Source organism: Ambystoma mexicanum, chromosome 7q, assembly GCF_040938575.1.
Source record: "Ambystoma mexicanum isolate Mex_15411 chromosome 7q, UKY_AmexF1_1, whole genome shotgun sequence".
Lineage (NCBI taxonomy): Eukaryota > Metazoa > Chordata > Amphibia > Caudata > Ambystomatidae > Ambystoma > Ambystoma mexicanum.
Genome location: NC_090941.1, coordinates 580,472,360 through 580,485,594, shown reverse-complemented (window position 1 = coordinate 580,485,594; position 13,235 = coordinate 580,472,360). Strand labels below are relative to the sequence as shown.

The 13,235-nt window shown below is 42.4% G+C and overlaps 1 protein-coding gene across 2 annotated transcripts in view; it reads right to left on the bottom strand.

Moving 5' to 3' along the window:
* The window catches only part of LHFPL6 (LHFPL tetraspan subfamily member 6), a 431,165-nt gene that overhangs the window by 272,633 nt on the left and 145,297 nt on the right, over positions 1–13,235 (bottom strand). The gene's annotated exons all lie outside the window — the stretch shown is intronic.

Here is a 13,235-nt window from a genome sequence, read left to right as displayed (position 1 = left end):
GGTAGCACAGAATGTCAGCCTATCTTGGTTTGTGAACTAGTTGGCGACCTTTAACGAAATTCTAGCTTCACTGCAGATGTTCTTACGACAGAAAAAGCTTAGCATTTCTGGAGTTTGCAGGAGCTCACAAAGCACACTTCGAAAACTGTACCCGCTACCATTGCATAACACTAATAGTCATCGTCCAACTTCTTGCTCCAGATTGCTGTCTTCAAGAAACAATTGAAAATATGTTTTTTCCAACATTTCATAACATGACTTTCTTAACATATTGTGCAACACCCTAATGCCAGCCAATCCTTTTTAAATGTGTTAAATATTCGGGTTAGGACGAAATTACCTAAGTAGAAAAGTCCTAACACCAAAAGTCCACCCCCCATTTATTTGCATATGTATATGTGGGGGGGTAAAGTTAATCAAAATGTATAGCTGTAAGGTGGGGGAGTTGCGGGGGTTCTCCCCCCACATCTATATAAGCGAAAAAATGAAAAGAAAAAAAACAGACTTTTGGTGGTCGGACTTTTCAACTCGGTTATTTCACACAGATCCAAATATTCTGTACTAGAATTCAGGTACTTTTTGTTTGCACTTACTTGAAATACAAACGTTAAGTTAAGAATGTAAAAACCCTTACGTTTTACATGTTCGAAGTCACATGTCTGTTTGCTGCATGTGACCTGTGTTTATTAGAGTTTTAGCTAAAAAGTGATTATGGATTGGCACAAGGATCTTGCCAGACACTGCTCCACGTCCACCCCACACCAAAACTGTAGCTACAGATGGTATGCTATTGCATCTGTACAAAAGGTGAACATGGTTTATTTCTGCTGCATCATGCTCTCAATAACTGTACATTGAATAGACTGGTACTGGAATGCCCTGTGCAGTCTAACTATTATGTATGTAAAATACAACATATAGTTTCCAAATACATTATTTTAAAACTGCACTCTCAATCGGCAGCAGTCTTCTACTTTTATACACATTTCAAAGGCTATAGAGGGCTTAATTCTCTGACTATCATCGCAAAGGATGCTTAGAGTGGACGCTGTCTCAGTGTGGTGAAGCAGTGACAGTCGCCTCACAAGGAGGTTCACCGGGTTGACAGCCTGAACATATGATTTGGGTCATTTTCTACATTACTTGGCTACAAAAGTGACATTAGTGAGGACATGACTGTTCTCCTTCCCCTACCTACTATCTTTTACAAACTGTGCAAAGGTGTAGTATATATAAGGAGGTGATGAAACAGATTCTTAAACTGTCGTTTAATCTGTACAGTAGCCTCTGCTATTAGATTCCTCCTATGTGAGGTGGTCACAGTTGGGGTCCCAGTGCACCTTTCCAATTTCTTGTAAATTGAGGCACTAAGTAGCTTCTCCTTCCAAGCCACAGTCTTCGTTGCCTGAACATGCAAGGATATGTTACTGTACAAAGATTCCAAATGATTTGCACAAGGCCCCATAGCCCTTTGTTCCCGCCGTGTTTCCTCAGCTGTTCTCTGAGCTTTCTCAAGAAAGGACTACCCTAATGGAAAATGTTCCAGAAGTTTGTACTTTTAACAGTTGGAAAGTTTTTAAATATAAGATTTGAGCTTTTTGAGTTTTGGAAGCAGTACTTGTTAATCTTTGAGAGTCCTCAGGGAATTGACATATGGCCTCAAAAAGTCATCTTGTTTTGCCTCAAGGTGTGTACAGACATTCTCCTTTGTGACGGGAGGAGTCAGAGTAACTTTAAACCACGTAAGCTTCAAAATCCTAGGGAACACTGGGTAAAATATTTTGTACCCATCACTTCTGTCCCCCGGGTTGTTGGAGGCGTGCATACAAAAGGTTAAGCGACTTGCAAACTGCTAAATTTGTTGGTATGAAATTCGAGTGACATGGCTTTTATCCAGAGAATAATTCAAAAATCAGTATCTATTCCTGACGTGCTCCCAAACTGCAGCCTTCTGATACATCTACCGCTGGTCTAGTTACCATCTACATACCTTTGTGTACTACTCAAGCAAGGGCGGCAAGATTTTACTCCAAGCTGGAATCCATGCCTGGTTGGGCATTGCCAGTCGGTTCTGAAATAGATCACTCAAAACTCCCTGCATAGATGTTCTCATGCAAACTCTGCCGTTGTGCGGGAAGAGCATTGTTCACATCCATGTCAATGAACGCAGGTGGCCCATTATTGGGTCACACCAACTTTTTGCGCTGTGTGTGTGTGTTTAAAGAGTGGCAGCATCCCTGACGTGGTCACCTTGTGAGGTCAGATTTCTTGGTTTTCTCCACTGCTTATTTTAAGGCCCATTGTACAAACTAATGCTTACAATCTTGGCCGCTACTTTTTTTATTTTAAAGGTGTTTGGTTTAATTATAAACCTTTCACCTGTTACACAATATCACTTAAAACAGCATTACCATTTATAAAACCATTTAGAAAAAAATATCTAAATCCACATTTAAAATTCAAAAATTCATCATCAATAAATTACATTATTATTGTCCACAAAAAATGTTCTCCAAATAATTGATCAGTGACATTGTCGTTGTCACATTTTCACCACAGACTATCATTGTCCACCAATCCTCTGCAGTTGAGGTTTCTTTCCCAGATACAGTGTCAATTTTTCTGACAACCCAGGACAAAAACATATTAAATGATGTAATGTTTCCACATCTCCCTCTCCATCACAAAATCTGCAATTAAGATGTGTTCCCTTCCATTTTTTTCCTCACCATCAAGATCTCCAAGTTCAATCGAAACCTTAGGAATCTCGACCTGTAGAAACTACTAGGGAACAGTCTAAAGTACCTTGGAAAGGTGTAATAAGCCTGACTTTCCACATTAAAATCTTGATATATCCTTTACTGGGACCTTTGATCAATTGTATCCAACCAATCCTTTCTCCACAGTTTAATTTTTACTGATTCTGAGTTGGAGATTAGTGTGCTTTCTGACGTGTTTAGGTCAGATAAAGTAGCAGAGCATGCCAATCTCTACACCTCTAGAATCGGTTCAGTTTGTTTTTTTAAAACATCCTTCAACAATGAAAAACTTCTTACTAGCTATTGGCTTATACATTTTCGGTATAGAGCAAGAGACTTCCATACCACCATTGCATATAGAGAGGTAAGCCCCAGTTCATACCGTATCACCAGCATAGCGGTCGTACTAGGAAGGCACAGTACTTTCTGACAAAGTAAGCCCTCCAGTGTAACCAACATGGAATGCGCAGTCAGAAAAAATACTTTTGCCCTGTAAGTAAGTATGGTCACCACCTTCATTCTATAAAAAGTTAAGGCCGGTATCAAAGAAAAGCGCCCAAACCTTTTAAGTAGGATAGCGGCCTGTACAGCTAGATATTTAGCTTTTATCCTTAATTGAGCTTTCTTTGGGCTGTCATTTACACTAATATTTACCAACACCTGCAGGTAGGTAAACGATTTCACGTTGGCAACCTGTACTTTTTTTTTTCATTGTTATTTAGTTAACAAAGTAACCTTTAAAAAAACATACAAATAAAAAAATAAAATTATCACATTACATTGCATTAGTACCTTCATTCGTTACATTACAAAAGGAACCAAAAAATAAACCATAAATAAAAAAACTAAAAACTGAACTAGACAGCAGTATAAAGTTTTTGAATAAAATGTCAACAAATCAAGTTACTAGTTCACCAGGGTCCAGAATTTCCTTTAAAAAGTGACGCAGAGTTTCAACCTCTATACAAAAGCGACAGAATCCACCTTTCCTGCCCCGTGCTGATTTAAGGATAAGGATTTTAGTTTTTGGTACGTTTATCCTCAGATTGTTTTTATCTGTATATTGTTGCAAGGCCACCAATTGTCGCGGAAGACCAATTGGTGCCTGGTCTATAAGGACCAGGTCATCAGCATACAATAGGTGACCTATCAATCGCCCCATTGAGGGAATGATCTAGACTTCTCCAGAGCGTCCACCAAATCTGCCACAAACAAGTTAAAAAGAGCTGGCGCCTAGGGGCAGCCTTGTTTTAAACCCCTGCTTGTTGGACTTCATCTAGATAAACTACCCCCCTTGTCTAATCTAACTTTTAACGAGGTTCCAGAATACAGTGTCTTAATTACAACCATTAGTCCAACTGGACATCCCCAAGAAGCTAGCTTGGATCACAAAAGTTCTCTGTCGACAGAGTCGAATGCCTGTTCGAAGTCAACAAAGGCTAAGTACATTCTACTACTCCCACTTGAACTACGCATCTTCAGAATGTTTAACCAGAAGACATTCACACTTGTGAGCATTTCTTTCACGAAACCTGATTTGTAGTAGTCATACCTACTGGTCACCATTACCCAGTCAGATAACTTTGTCAGCAACAGTGAAGCAAATAATTTGCCAACAACATCGAGAAGGGCAATAGGACGATAGTTCTTGGGTTCTGCCCGTAGCCCCTTCTTTAATATTGGCCCTATGATCGATGTTTTCTTTTCCATGAGAGTGGCATATTCCTCTGTCGGATGATTACTACGAACAATGCCGTCAGGAATTCGGACCAAGTGTTCATCGCTTTTTTGGGCATTAAATTAGTCAGCCCATCGGGCCCCGGGGCTCCTGAGTTACTTGACCTTTTTATCAAGGTAAAGAGGTCCTCCTTTTCAAATGAAAGGTTCCAGTCTACCACCCTTATGTCACAGAAAGGATCTTCAGTCTCGTTAGGTGACTCAAACAATCTCGTAAAGTGCTCTACCCATGCTGATTCCGACACTACATTTGATTGAAGGGCCTGTTGTGGTGTGCCCACTGAATTGATCGATTGCCAGATTTCATTTAATTTCTTCTTTTCCAAATTTTTGACAGCATGTTCTCTGCATCATTCTGTTATATTCTCCATTTGTTTGTTTTCACTCAATTCCTAAATTTTTGGCACCGCCTTTCCTCTATAGTACTGGTTTATTTGTCCCGCCACTCAATTTTATTCGCTTTAGGTCCACTCAAAGAACCCTTTTATCATGTACCACAGAGATGTTCTAAGTGTGTTTACTAGCAAAATCCATCCTCCTGTTTGTACCAAATGAAGATGTAAATTGCGTTAGAAATCACAGATAGTCGATAACAGGAGTTTTTGTTTTTACTTCCTCGTTTATTTTATCCCCTAATAGCCTTTTATGTAATTCTGTTTTGTGCATTAATTTTCAGCCGATTGCGACCTTGCACCACTTCAAAGTTTCCTGCACTTGATCTTTCAACAATCTTTATTTGCTTATCCCAAGACATTTGGAGAATATTACGGTCACTTACTTTGGTAGGCACAACTTCGAATTTTGCACCTAATGGTAGCAGACTCCCACTTACAAAGATGTAATCTATTACAGACTTCTTGACTCCACTTTCCCCACGTTATTCCAGCCAGAATGTCCCCCTCTACCAAATAATTAAGCATGTGCAGATTCCTGCATGTAGTTTCTTCCCCCCACAATAATATCCTATTGTCAATGTTTTTTGGTTTCGCCTCTTCCCCGCTTTCCTCTTAGTTACCACTGCCTAATCCGGTATATTAAAATCTCCACAGATAATAATATTAAGGTCCTGAGTGCATTCACAACATTCATTTATAGAGTCCGCCAGACTTTCAATGAACTCTTCACCTTTAATACCTCTTGGGTTCCAGTAGACGTTGCACAATACATACGAAGTATATAAAGTTGGGTTTAGGCAGCATTCATGTAACACCAATGCTTGTATATTTGGGTTTGAATGTTTAACCACAATCACTTCCATGTCAGACCCATTCTTTAGAGCAGTCAGGGGGCAGGAAGTTGGTATACCTTTTCGCCCTTAAAAGCAGGGTTCAAAAAGATCAAATAGCGGAGCCAGGATTCCTGTAGGCAAACAATAGTAAATGATTACCAAATCAGATCCCTCTCAACAAAAAGATGTCTGAACCCTTGTGTATTCCAAGAAGCCAATCTACCCTCACCCGGCTTAGCAGCGCCCTGCTGTTAATTTCCCCTTTTGTTCACTACCAAGGCTTCCGACAACCAAGCCCAAGAACCCCCTCCCTCTAGTTTTTCGTCGTTGCGGCTCCTCGTGCTCCACTTTCCGCTGTGCTCCATGTGTACTCCCCACAGTTATCACAAACTGAATTTTCCTATTTTTTCCAGATCTTGCTTTCTATTTTCCCAGCCACTAGGGCCATATACAACACTTGTCCGATACAAGAATATAAACTCCAGAAAACTGGCAAAAAATGTACCCACCTTTGCACCACTTCTGCTGCAAGAATCCTGTCCGAATTTTGGTAGCCTTATCCTGGTATTCCAATTGCTCCTTGCTCCCCCACTTACTGTTCAAAGCTCTGACTTGACTTGATGTCTGCTGTGACCTCTCCTTTTGCTCCCTGGGGTATTCCCCTTTCTCTCCTTCACCTGCGGGCCCCATTTTTTGCATTTGCTTTGCTTCCTACCTCACCAGGCTTGGCATCTACGTTACCTTTTGGCCCTATCATTCTCAATATATCACTGAGTTTGCCGCAGCTACCACCTGTCGCAATCTTCAAATTCAATACTCTGGATGCTGAAATAAAGACTGTTTTGTGAAATCACCTTTTTGTGTTATTTCCCTCCAGTCGTGCTAAACTGAATGGAGAAGTTTGTGCCTGTTGTCCTTTTCAATGTGCATTTTAGAATTGTGTTTAATGTATTTATTCTCTAAGACTTCGGGAGCACCTAAAGGCAATTGATAAGCAAGTGCGACAAGAAACAGGAGCTCTGCCAGGCAGTGGCTTCACATTACTCGCTACTTTTCGGAGGCCTTTTACTTTCTAAACTCCCAGGTTGGCAAGAGCGGTCCTCCCAGAGAACGGCGAAGCATGAAAGGAATGCAATCTTTGTCAGTCCCAGTAAAAGCATATTTAACATTCCATCTCATTTCCAATTACACAGTGTGTGGTTAAAACCTCTGAAGGAGCCCAGCTCGGCCAAACAAGGAAGGGCAAATAGAACTCTCCGGATCCGCGTGCTACTCCTGCCCATTTTCCTCTGAATGGTAACTAGTTCAGCATGGAGAACTCTTTTCCCGGTTTCCCCCCTTCCGGATGCAGTAAAAACTTTAGAACAAAACCATATAAAAGATATGTATAATAAGAATGGTAGCAAGTGCCACAGTGATTCCCTTAAACTAATTTTAATAAAGTTTAGCCTCCTCAACCCCAAAGATGCACAATCCTTAAAGCCAGACGCGTAGACAAGGGAGGGCCTGAGCGGGCAAGGCCCACCCAAAATCTGTTCATGCCCACTTAGCAGTGCTGTGTGGGCATTTACAGATGTTAATGTCACTGCGGTGGGCCCAACTACATTAGCTCCGGGTCCCGCTTGTTAGACAATCCTGGCTACGCCTCTGCTTAAAGCAGCGGGAAAAGTGGGCGGTGACCAAGAGGAACGTGACCCTCGAGTCCCTCATCCTCTGGCCCAATTCTTCCAGCTAAAAATGTTCTTCAGCAACACCAGCTATGTCCCAGCTCCACCATTTCACAAGCGACCGGAAGTCCACATCTTGGACTTTCCTGTCCAGTACCGAGAGCTCGTGTTTTCAGCTGCAACATTCGTACCACTCTCTGTGCATTCTTCTCCTTATGCCCTCCTTCTGACTGCAAGCTCCCTTCCGAACCTCTCAATTTTTACACAGGGCGTAAAAAGAAAACGGCTGCGTAAAAACCTCAAGCAGGTGCAGACTAAAAAAAATCAAAGAATATGTCATGAGCAAAATATGTTAAATCAAACGACTCAAGACAATTTCGGAGGAACTTGATAGCGTGCTCCCTTGAACCTGCGATCACTTCCGAGAGGGTAAAGAAGAGAAGTGAAACTAAGTGTTTAGACAAAAAAACAAGATGCTAAGGCCTCTGTGTAAGAAACATCTGGGGGGACAGCGACCTCTTTCATTGGAAACAATTTAATGAATATTTCAGTTTATGATGACGAGGAACTAGGTGATACTGAGGTACAGACTCCAGCTCCTGAGGAAAAAGCAAACTCCCCCAGAAGACCCCATCAAACGAGAAGCCAACTGGATAGGGAAGAGGAGGTAACCCTAAATAGGCTGGATCTAAACTTGGGGTTTCTAACGTTTGACGAAAATCGCTTAAGAATGAAAAACATATTAAGTGTAACTGGCAGGATAATAGCAGATGAGGAACAAGCACTATGGCTTGATTGTCAATAAAGACGTACAAATGTCTGGCAACTTAAAGAGCATAGAAAGAAAGAGAATGATCGGCCAAACAGCAAAGTCGCAAGAAACAAAAATAAGATCACGGGCTGGGCCTGCTGAAAGAGCGAAAACCGAGATAAATATATTAATATTGGAGAGAATGCTATCTATGGAGGATGGTCTGATACTGAACCGTAATAATGTGTTAAGGCTCCACCACCATATACCAAAGTTAAGAGCCATAGAATTGGTGGATATCGCAGTTGGTGAATGTATAGATGAACAACAATAAGATCAAGTCTGTTTGCACATAGGCTCATCTATAATTCAGAACCTACTACTAGATGCTGTTGAACATTTACATGCTATAGGTTTCATAATAGTAGAACCTAATGATGACACCCTCTGAATTGGGAAAAAAAGGATGGGGGAAAGTACAAAGGAGTATCAGCCAAGAGGTGGTGTCAAACAAATGTCATCTCAAAAAGATGTGACTGCTTTCCTGACCAGTACGAGGACCTAGCCATGGAAGGCTCAATAGCGAACGTGGGGAAGTGGAACCCGTTAAAGATCACATTCAGAACCGCAAATACGTCGAAAAGCTAATTTGTAGAAGAAAGAAAAGCAAAATCAACCATGGAGAAGTTCGACTCTTGGGACTGGCAGGCGCCTTGGCAGTACAAAAAAGGATGTAATGTCAAGAGCCAGCACATGGGGAATGTATTACTATGGGCTCTGGGACTACAATGGTTGACATACCAGGCCCCCCCCCGCATGGAGCAGAGGATTGCATAGCTCCACCCTTGATTACTTTTTTTGCCTCACAGAATGGGTTCCAGCCAATAAGATCCTTAGAGGCAATCCCAACCTATAACAGTGACCATGACTTAGTGAATATGACGTGGTGTCTCCCTATTGAGAGGTGCCTGTCAAGGAAATCGGCTATACTAGTACCAGTCTTTAAGGGAGGCAATAGGGCAGACCCTAAGAAGTACCGCCCTATTGCTCTTCTGGATGTTTTGGGAAAAATATTTGCTGCTATGGTACTGGCAAGATTGCGAGAATGGGTGAGAAGTTCAGAACATCATGATAGTCGACAAAAGGGGTTTGTTAAGGAGGTTGTGTGTAGCCTAAATGTTTTCCTGATAAACATATTGAAAAAACGAGTTTTAAAGGAGGGGACAAGGCTATACCTAGCCTTCCTAGACTTGGAGCATGCCTTTGTTAGCATAAATCGAGAACTCTTATGGAAGAAGCATGAATTGTGGAACTGACCAAGGGACTTGCTCTCAGCGATTAAGGCACTGTACAGAAAAACATCAGTCCAGGTGAGATTGAACATTTTGGGACTACTGCCGAGAAAGATCAACACCAACAGAGGTCTAAGGCAGAGTTGCCCTCTGACCCCTGCCTTGTTAAATTTGTTCATCTCCGATCTGAAAGAAGTTATGACTCCACCCAATGCATTCCCACCGAGGATAATTGGTATCCGGTGGGATGGCTGATGTATGCAGATGATTTGGTCATCCTTGACCAAACGCCCATTGGACTACAGAGAAAACGGAACATTTTGCATGACTAAGTAGAACGTAATGGGCTAAAAATAAACGTAGCTAAATCAGAGATCCTGATGTTATAGAAGCAAATAGGAAGGAGGAAGTGATCACTCCAGTGGTTAATAGGTCCTGAATTAGTAAAACCTGTGGATTCGGTAAGGTACTTGGGAACGGGTGTGAACTCAAGTGCAAATGACTCTTTATGGTTGACCAAACTAAAAGTAAAAATAAAGAGCAGCACAGGGAGCAACTATACATACAAAATGTGGAACATTTTCAGTAATTCCAGTTGTAAAGTTTTTCAAGCAGAAGGTAGTCCCAGTTATTTCATATGGGGCAGAGTCATCCTTGTTTTTAGAATGGGAAATATGGGGTGTATTGGAGGGTATTTTTTAAAGGGGAATTTTATGTTTGCCAAATTGCATGCCAAACTCAATCATAAAATGTGAACTGGACCTCCTCTCAATCCATGCCATAGTGACTCAGAAGTCTATTGCGTTGTTCCGCAAATTAATCATGGAAGACAGTCCTTCTCAATTCATTGTCTTAAAGGAGAGGAAAGACTGTACTTATGATGAGGTGCTGACATTTTGGGTGGAACACTGTAGAGAGACTTTAAGTAGCATGGGTACAACTGAACAACAGTTAAAAACGAACCCCGTAGCAGTAAAAAAAAAAAATTGTGATGTAAAGATTGGATGGAAACAGAGATTAAGAAAAAGCAGTTTAAATTGTTCACACATTTGAATAATGAAACTACATTTCTGAATGTGCTCCCAAAATACATAGGGCCTCATTACGTCCTTGGCGGAGGTCCATGGCGCTATTGGCACCATGGACCATGGCGCTAAGTTGCCAACTCCGCCATGGGGGTTGGCGGACTTACCGCCCCATTCCGACCTTGGCGGGGCGGTAATTCCCCAATCCCCATTTACCCTTCCCCATTTTTGCCCCATAGGCCATAATGGGAGTGGGGAAGGCGTTAATTACGCCACCGTAAATTACGGTGGCGTAATTAACATCAAGGTCCCTTAGCGCCATGGATTTTTACACCTGCTAAAAGCAGGTGTTAGATCCGCCATGGCGCTAAGGGATCTCGTACTCAGGCGGTAAGGGTCGGCGATGTTTACGCTGGCGTAAACCCCTTACCGCCTGGGTCGTAATGAGGCCCATAGTCAAATTCCCCACATTATCGGGGTTTCTTTCTCAGATTTTGAATGAATTTGCTGTACACGAAAGAGGTTTTGATATCTCGAAAGGAGGGAGGTTTTAAAGGTGAAGGGTGCAGATTGTGCAAAAACGCGAAAGAGACCTTGCAGCACGTAACGTTATTCTGCCCAGTGTTGAGAGATTTAAGGACAACCTATTTAGGTAATTTTATATTGGAAAAACTGTGACAAGGTGCGGATGAATGGTGGAAGCACATGTGCTAGGAGAGGATTTTAATACACATTTTTAGAGGAAGTGTTTTCAATTGATTTAATTGTGTGATGGATTTTAAATTTTGATATGATGCATGGTGAACACGATGTATTGTCATTGTAATGAAATTATGATTGATGGTAAAAGTTTGAAATAAACTAAATACCAATAAACAAAAACAAAACAAACAAAAATATTGCAAGTGCCCCGATACTTAACCTTGATTGCCCACTGCAGTTGTTCCCAATCTGTCAAATTACATAACATGATACAATATGGGGTTCAGATGTACAGTGCATGATCACTCTGTGCTCATCTTCTCCTCCACTGCGTATTGCAGGACCAAGAGGCCATCTGAATGAAAGAAGTCCCACCATGAAAGACCCGGGTACACTACATTAGATAAGAGCCTGTCTGTCTTCTCACCTTGCCTCTATATTCACTGCTGCCTTTCGCCCCTTTTTGGCCCCGTCCTGCCTACCTGTCCCTCTCTTGCTCCCCTGCCTTATATTCACTGTGGTTTCCTGTCCACTGTGTTCTTCTCACGTTGCCTCAATGTTTAGTGCAGCTTCCTTGTCCCTTCGCTACTTTGTAAACTGAACGCCTACATTCACTCCAGCCTTTTGTCTCTCATGCTCCCCTTCCCATCCAGCCCATATATTCACCACAGCCACCCTGTCCATCCTCTCATCTCACTTTGTCCCTATTTTAGTGCAACTTCCTTGTCCCTCTGCTACTTCTTAAACTGCCCCTACATTCACTCCAGCCTTTCGTCTCTCAGGCAACCCCTTCCCATCAAATCCATTATATTCCCTGCAGCCTCCCTGTCCCTTCCTTTCCCCAACGCTCTATATACACCACAGCCTCCATGCCCCTCCTCTCCTTCTCACTGTGCACAGTGGTCCGCTCAGCCTCCCTTCCCCCTCCTCGCAGTCTTACATAGCCCTGATACCCAGTGTTGTAGTGCACATCGCACCCAGGGCCGTTGTGATAAACGCTTGTAATTGACTGGCTTCCGATAACTACACTTCCCATATCTTCGGTTTTCCCCCCAAAAAAGTATTTAACCAGCCCTGGGGAGTTGGAGAACTGCCAAAGAATTTGGCAGATTCAAAGGTCGATGCAGCAGGAACTCCCCGAGGTGGGAGAAGGGAAAATGCAGGCCCTTGCAGAGAACGCGGGACCACGGCCAGCTTTCCCCGCTAGGCCTCTGGTTTATATAACGCCACTGTGACGTGGCGTATTTATTATTCTGAGTCAGAACAGATTCAGATGACGGGGGCTGCTCCAATCTGGATTTAAAAGCCGGGGGAACACAGGTCCCCCACAGCAAATGATTGTTGCAAAGCCGACCACCAACCTATGTTTGCTACGTCAGTAGAACATGAAGCAGTTCCACTTAAAGTTTTTATAAAAATGCTTCCCTGTAATCGGGTTGATGAGTTTCATCTAATTTCCGAATGAATTTTGCTTTAAAAAAAGATGAACTGGGAACTAAGAAAATAAACTAAGGTCCCGCTATAAGTACCCAACTTTCACACAGCAAAATCCTACAGCGGGGCCACGTTGAACCGGTGACCTTTGAAATGGCCGGTTTTCTGCCAGTTCTAAGGTCATGACCTCACACCCGATGAATCATCCGGCTGAAATTTACAGCATTCCCAGGCTGTCGATGACTATTCTAAATGAGGCTGTTAAGGGATAATTGTATCATGTTTAGCCTAAAGACAATTGTAAAAAATAACACTAAATAAATGAAGCGATTCTCTCCTGCAAAATGACGGCAGTGGGTTTGTTTCGAAGACAGCAACTAAGGTCAACACTTAATGCAATCTGTGAATGTCAACGCACTTCTGGGTACAACAGCCAAAGTTGGGTCCCATGCATCATGAGCACGGGGTCGCGAGCGTTAGTTCAGAGCTGAAACCCCTCTGGCCGAGCCTCTGTTGGTCCATGATCTGCCAACACTGAATCGTTAACATGGCGACTTAATGCAGGCCTTACACACTGTAATAACCCTTTGAGTAGCTGCGCCCAGGGGCATAGAACGTCCGGCTACAAAAAGGGGTCCCA